Below are 5,127 nucleotides of genomic sequence, written 5' to 3' on the forward strand. Positions count from 1 at the left end.
AATGCTGAAGCCGGCAGCTAGGTGGCGCTGGCTGCCACGGGCTGTGCCAGACACGCTTGTACATGTCGGAACATGCCCGGTGTGCAAGGGACACAGCCGTGATGCCCTGCGAAGGGGTCTGGGCTGAGAGGCAGGGCACCCGATTTGAAACAAAAGAGAAATCTAGAGGTTTCCCTGCATCGCTCTCACGCCACACCATTACTCGCTCTTGAACGTGACCCGTGGCTTCTGACTTGTAAAAGGAAACAGAGAGCCCGATTATACTTCCCTGGTCATTTGCAATTCTGATATTCTGTTTAGTTGTTTTGGTTGTGCCATCAACACGGACCTGGAGCGCCACGAAAATGCCAGAAGCTCTGAATTAGCAGTCGGAAGAGAACTTGGTTTCAGTCCCCTTTCCATTAATGACTATTTTCCACCAGCCACATAACCTGTGCATTTCCAATTATTTCTCCAGTGGCACTTAAGCTGTAGTCAGGAAATAAAACTGCTCTGGTGGAAAGACCGGAATTGCAGTTGAGAACATAGGAATGTCCATCGAGCCTTCAAGGTCCTGAGAGTGAAAGAGAACAAAATGTCAAGGAGGCAGGTTTAACAAAAGTAGAATTTTATCAATTTCTAGTCACATTGGCTGGCAGCACCATCTTCTACAGGGTCGCTTCATTCAGGCACAGGAGATATTAATCTTGAACAGTGTTCTGCTCTGTGAATGCTTATGGAAAATGCTTTATAGATAAATAGCGCATCACATTAAAGAGGTACATTTAATCAGTTCCATTTATTGACTGTAATGTAGCTACATGAAGTGGAAAAAGTCATCAAGAATGTGCTTTTTGTTAATATTTCCAACTGTCCTCAAAGATACCAGCTTTAGTGTACATACATCTGTGATTGTGATGGGCTTATTGTGCAAGAAAAAACGGAGCATACTGTTGATTTTTTCTTTTTCTTTTCTTTCTTTCCTTCTTCATCTTTTTTTTTGGACATATTGACTGGTAAAATGCTGATCCTAATTAATTCCCAAGTGGAAACAGGCTTACAGGCTGGCAGAGGGGTCATAAACTTTATTGGTCTCAGAGATGCTGGGATCTTTGTTCTAACAGGAGTAGCTTTGGCTCAGGTTAAGAATTCTGGTGGCTCAGTGGTAAAGAATCTGTCTGCCAATGCAGGAGATGCAAGAGATGTGGGTTCAGTCCCTGGGTCGGGAAGATCCTCATGGAGGTGTTCAATGTAAGGGAAAAAAGGGAGGGGTTGGGAGGAAGAGCCTTTCAGTTCAGTTCAGTTCAGTTCAGTCGCTCAGTCGTGTCCTACTCTTTGCGACCCCATGAATCACAGCACGCCAGGCCTCCCTGTCCATCACCACTTCACCTGCCCACAAAGCCAGTCTGACCCTGATTGGACAGCAGAAATCCTAGAATGCCCTGCAGTCTAAGGGAAGTTCAGGGGAGTTGGGGAGTGCTCAAGCCAAAACTGGCCATTAGAGGACCTCCTGTCTCCAAAGAAGGGCTTTGCCTGAGTGTCCTTCGCATTGAGCCACTTTCAGGGGCAGCGGCCTGTGGATCGTAGAGCCTCAGCTGACACAGGATGCTGGATTCCTGAGCTCGGCAAGCGGGGCCTTTGTTCAGTGATCTTCCCTGTAGTTGAAGATCTGTAATGGGCATTCTCATGCTGACACACCCATCATTTTTTTTAAAAAATTGTTTACTTATTTAGGCTGCTCTGGGCTTTAGCTGTGGCACACAGGCTTGAAGACGTTGTGGCAGGCAAGATCTTTAATGGTGCCATGTGGGATCTAGTTCCCCGACTAGGGATTGAACCTGGGCCCCCTGCATTGGGAGTGCAGGGTCTTAGCTGCTGGACCACCAGGGAAATTCCACCAACACCATTTTCACTTTCAAGTGTTAGGAGATATACCTAGGACCACACACAGGCAACTATAACATGACCACGTGAGACTCAAGAGTGCAGTTTAAGTATTTAAGGAGGAATAGCCTTCTTGGGAACTAAAGGAAGGAAGGAGTACACACATTTAGAACAAGCAACATGTCACTGGCCTTGGTAATGGACCTTGCACAGGGATTAATATTCTATGGGGGAGGCAGGGGGTGGGATGGACTGAGAGAGCAGCACTGACGTCCAGACAATTGCGTGCTCGTGCCTGCTCAGTCACCCAGGCATGTCTGACTCTTTGCGACCCCATGGACTGTAGCCCACCAGGCTCTTCTGTCCATGGCATTTTCCAGGCAAGAATACTGGAGTGGGTCACCATTTCCTCCTCCAGGGGATCTCCCAATGCAGGGGTTGAACTTGCATCTCCTGCATTGGCAGGCGAGTGTAAATAGAGAGCTAGTGGGAAACTGCTGTGTAGCACCGGGAGCTCAGCTTGGTGCTCTGTGATGGCCTGGGGGTGGGATGTGGGGGGTGGGAGCGAGGCTCCAGCTGGAGGGCTTATATGCACACATGTAGCCGATTCGTGTGTAGTACCGCAGAAACCAACACAACATTATAAAGCAGTTACACTCCGATTAAAACACATTATTATAAAGTATGAAAATGATTCTATTAGCTTGATGCCAGCAGGGAGGAGGGGGCGCCCCTCATGGAGTAAACAGTGTTTACTCCAGTGTTGGGAGAGCGATGCTGTCTCTGTGTCGGGAACAGCGAGGGGCCCCATGCACCCGAGGCATCAAGAGTCTGCAGGAAAACTGATGGATTGGCCGTTAGCTGGTTGTAGGGTGGAGGGCAAGGCTGAGCAGCAGGAGTGGGAGTTAGCCAAGCAGTGCAGAAGGAAGAGCATCGGAGGCAGGAAACAGCACATGAAGAAGAAGAGGTGCTTTTGTGTGAGGATGAGGTCTAAGGGAAAGGAGTGAAGATAAGTCGTATCAGTGGAGAACCAAGGTGGGCTTGTCCTTAAATTTGAAAACTGCCTCGGAGCTGTGAGACTAAGGTGCTAAAGGTACTGTGAATGTGGCAGCCTATTGAAGTAGGGCGTGATGGACGGAGACGGGAGTGGAAAGAAAAACGGACCCGAAGTTGGAGGGTGAGGCTAGAGGGCGAGTTAGGCTTCTGTAGACTCCAGCACAAAGGAAAGAAAGAGGCAGATGTAATTAATGAAGATGACGTATCAGGATAATGAAGCGCCCGTTTTCTATGTTCCCAGACTGTGTGCATTTATCACGGACCAAATAACAATTGCAATCAGCGTGTGATAAATACTATCTCCTCTGGCAGATTGTGAGTGCCTGGGAGGCTCATTCGTCTTTGTATTGCCAGGACGTTTCTGAAAACGGACCATTGAAATATTCAATAAGCACCTACTGGACAGAAGAGCGAGGGCTGGGTATCAGGAAACGAGAGCCAGTATCATCTGAGCCCATGGTGAGGGATGAGCCCTGTCAGGCACTTTGGCCCATATCGTTTCAACCATTTTCCAACCATCTTATGAAGCAGGTGTTATCCTACTTAAGAAATGAAGAGACGGAGGCTTGCAGGGGTGGCATAAACTCGCAGTTTCCCATTGCCAGTAAATGGCAGAGACAGAGCAGGAAGCTGGGGTGGGATGGGGAAGGTCAGAAGAAGCTTCCTCCATTGAAGAGGGCTTTGATGTGGTTTTTTAAAAAGCCTGGTTTGGGTTAACACTAAGAAGTTAAAGGAGTTTGTGAATAAAAGGTTACAATTCAGTGGTAAGACGATAAACTCCCAGATAATGCACTGAGTATGAGACCGTAGGGGGGTGATTGGGAGCTAACTTGCTCCAGTAATTAAATGAGGATGAGAGAACGGAAAGATAGCTGCAGGAACGGATGTGAAAACCCAGGAAGGAGGAAGTATTTCTTCCACATCGCTTTCAGTTTGTTAAGAAACTATAGCACAAAATACAGAACAGCAGGGAACCAAGTTATGCTCGCTTCCCACGTGGTGCTAGTGGTAAAGAATCCCCGTGCCAGTGCAGGAGACAAAGAGATGAGGTTTGACCCCTGGGTTGGGAAGGTCCCCTGGAGAAGGAAATGGCAGCCCACTCCAATATTCTCGCCTGCAGAATCCCATGGACAGGGGAGCGCGGTGGGCTGCGGTCCACGGGGTTGAGAGGAGTTGGACACGACTGAGCGCGCATGCTTGCTTAACTATCCTTTGCTGGGTAACAAATCACCCCCAAATGCAGTTACTTAAAAAAAGAACATTGATTATCTCACAGTCTGTGTGGAACGTGGAGATGGCTGAGCTGGTCCTCCAGCTCACGGATTCTCATAAGGCTTCAGTCAAGCTGTCAGTCTGGGCTACGGGTGTCTGGAGGCTCACTAGGGGCGGGTCTGCTGCCAAGCTCAACACGATGCTGTGGGAAAGAATTCAGCTCCCGGTAGGCTGTAGGCTCAGAGCTCCAGTTCCTTATCCCTTAGGCTTCCCATCAGACTTACCCAACATGAGCTGGTGCTGTCAAGATGAGCAGATGACAAAGAGCCAGCCGATGCCTGCAACATGGAAGTCATGGCTTTTTATAACTTAATTTCTGAAGTAATATCCCATCACGTTTGCTATTTAGAATCAAGACACTAAGACCAGTCCCCTCCCCACCCCCCCCCCAAAGAGGGGATGGAATTCATACAAGGAACACCAGGAACCACAGGTGGCTGTTTTGGATGCAGCCAAGTACAAAGTGATTTGCTGAGATGAGATGCTGTCTTCCAGAGGAAGAATTAGAAGTGAAGTCGTTGGTGTGGAGCTGAGCATGTGACTAAAGAGGAAAAGGTTACGAGTCACTTGGGTGTATAAGGAAATCAGATGACGTATTCAGACTCAGCCTTATCTTCCCGACACACCTTCTGCGGCAGGATTTCTGCAACCTCACCCGACCCTCTCTCAACTGAAGTGTTGGTTAAGGCAGAACCCTTCAGTGTTTCACCTCATCTGAACGTTTGAGCACAGATTTGAACTCTGATTGTTTTTCAGTGACTGTTTCAGTATTCTTGCTGCTGCTGCTGCTGCTGCTAAGTCCCTTCAGTCCTGTCCGACTCTGTGCGACCCCAGAGATGGCAGCCCACCAGGCTCCCCCGTCTCTGGGATTCTCCAGGCAAGAACACTGGAGTGGGTTGCCATTTCCTTCTCCAATGCATGAAAGTGAAAAGTGAA

At 48.5% G+C, this 5,127-nt stretch overlaps 1 long non-coding RNA gene across 1 annotated transcript; it reads right to left on the reverse strand.

The window, feature by feature from the left end:
• Positions 1-392: 392 nt before the first annotated feature.
• On the reverse strand, positions 393-4,726 carry LOC129651088 (uncharacterized). Its single transcript, XR_008713991.1, has 4 exons — positions 4,604-4,726; positions 4,416-4,469; positions 4,194-4,333; positions 393-553 (listed from the first exon to the last, which is right to left on the reverse strand). It is a non-coding gene; the product is annotated as an uncharacterized LOC129651088 (long non-coding RNA).
• Between the last annotated feature and the right edge of the window lie 401 nt (positions 4,727-5,127).

This window comes from Bubalus kerabau, chromosome 4, assembly GCF_029407905.1.
Source record: "Bubalus kerabau isolate K-KA32 ecotype Philippines breed swamp buffalo chromosome 4, PCC_UOA_SB_1v2, whole genome shotgun sequence".
Taxonomy (NCBI): Eukaryota; Metazoa; Chordata; class Mammalia; order Artiodactyla; family Bovidae; genus Bubalus; species Bubalus kerabau.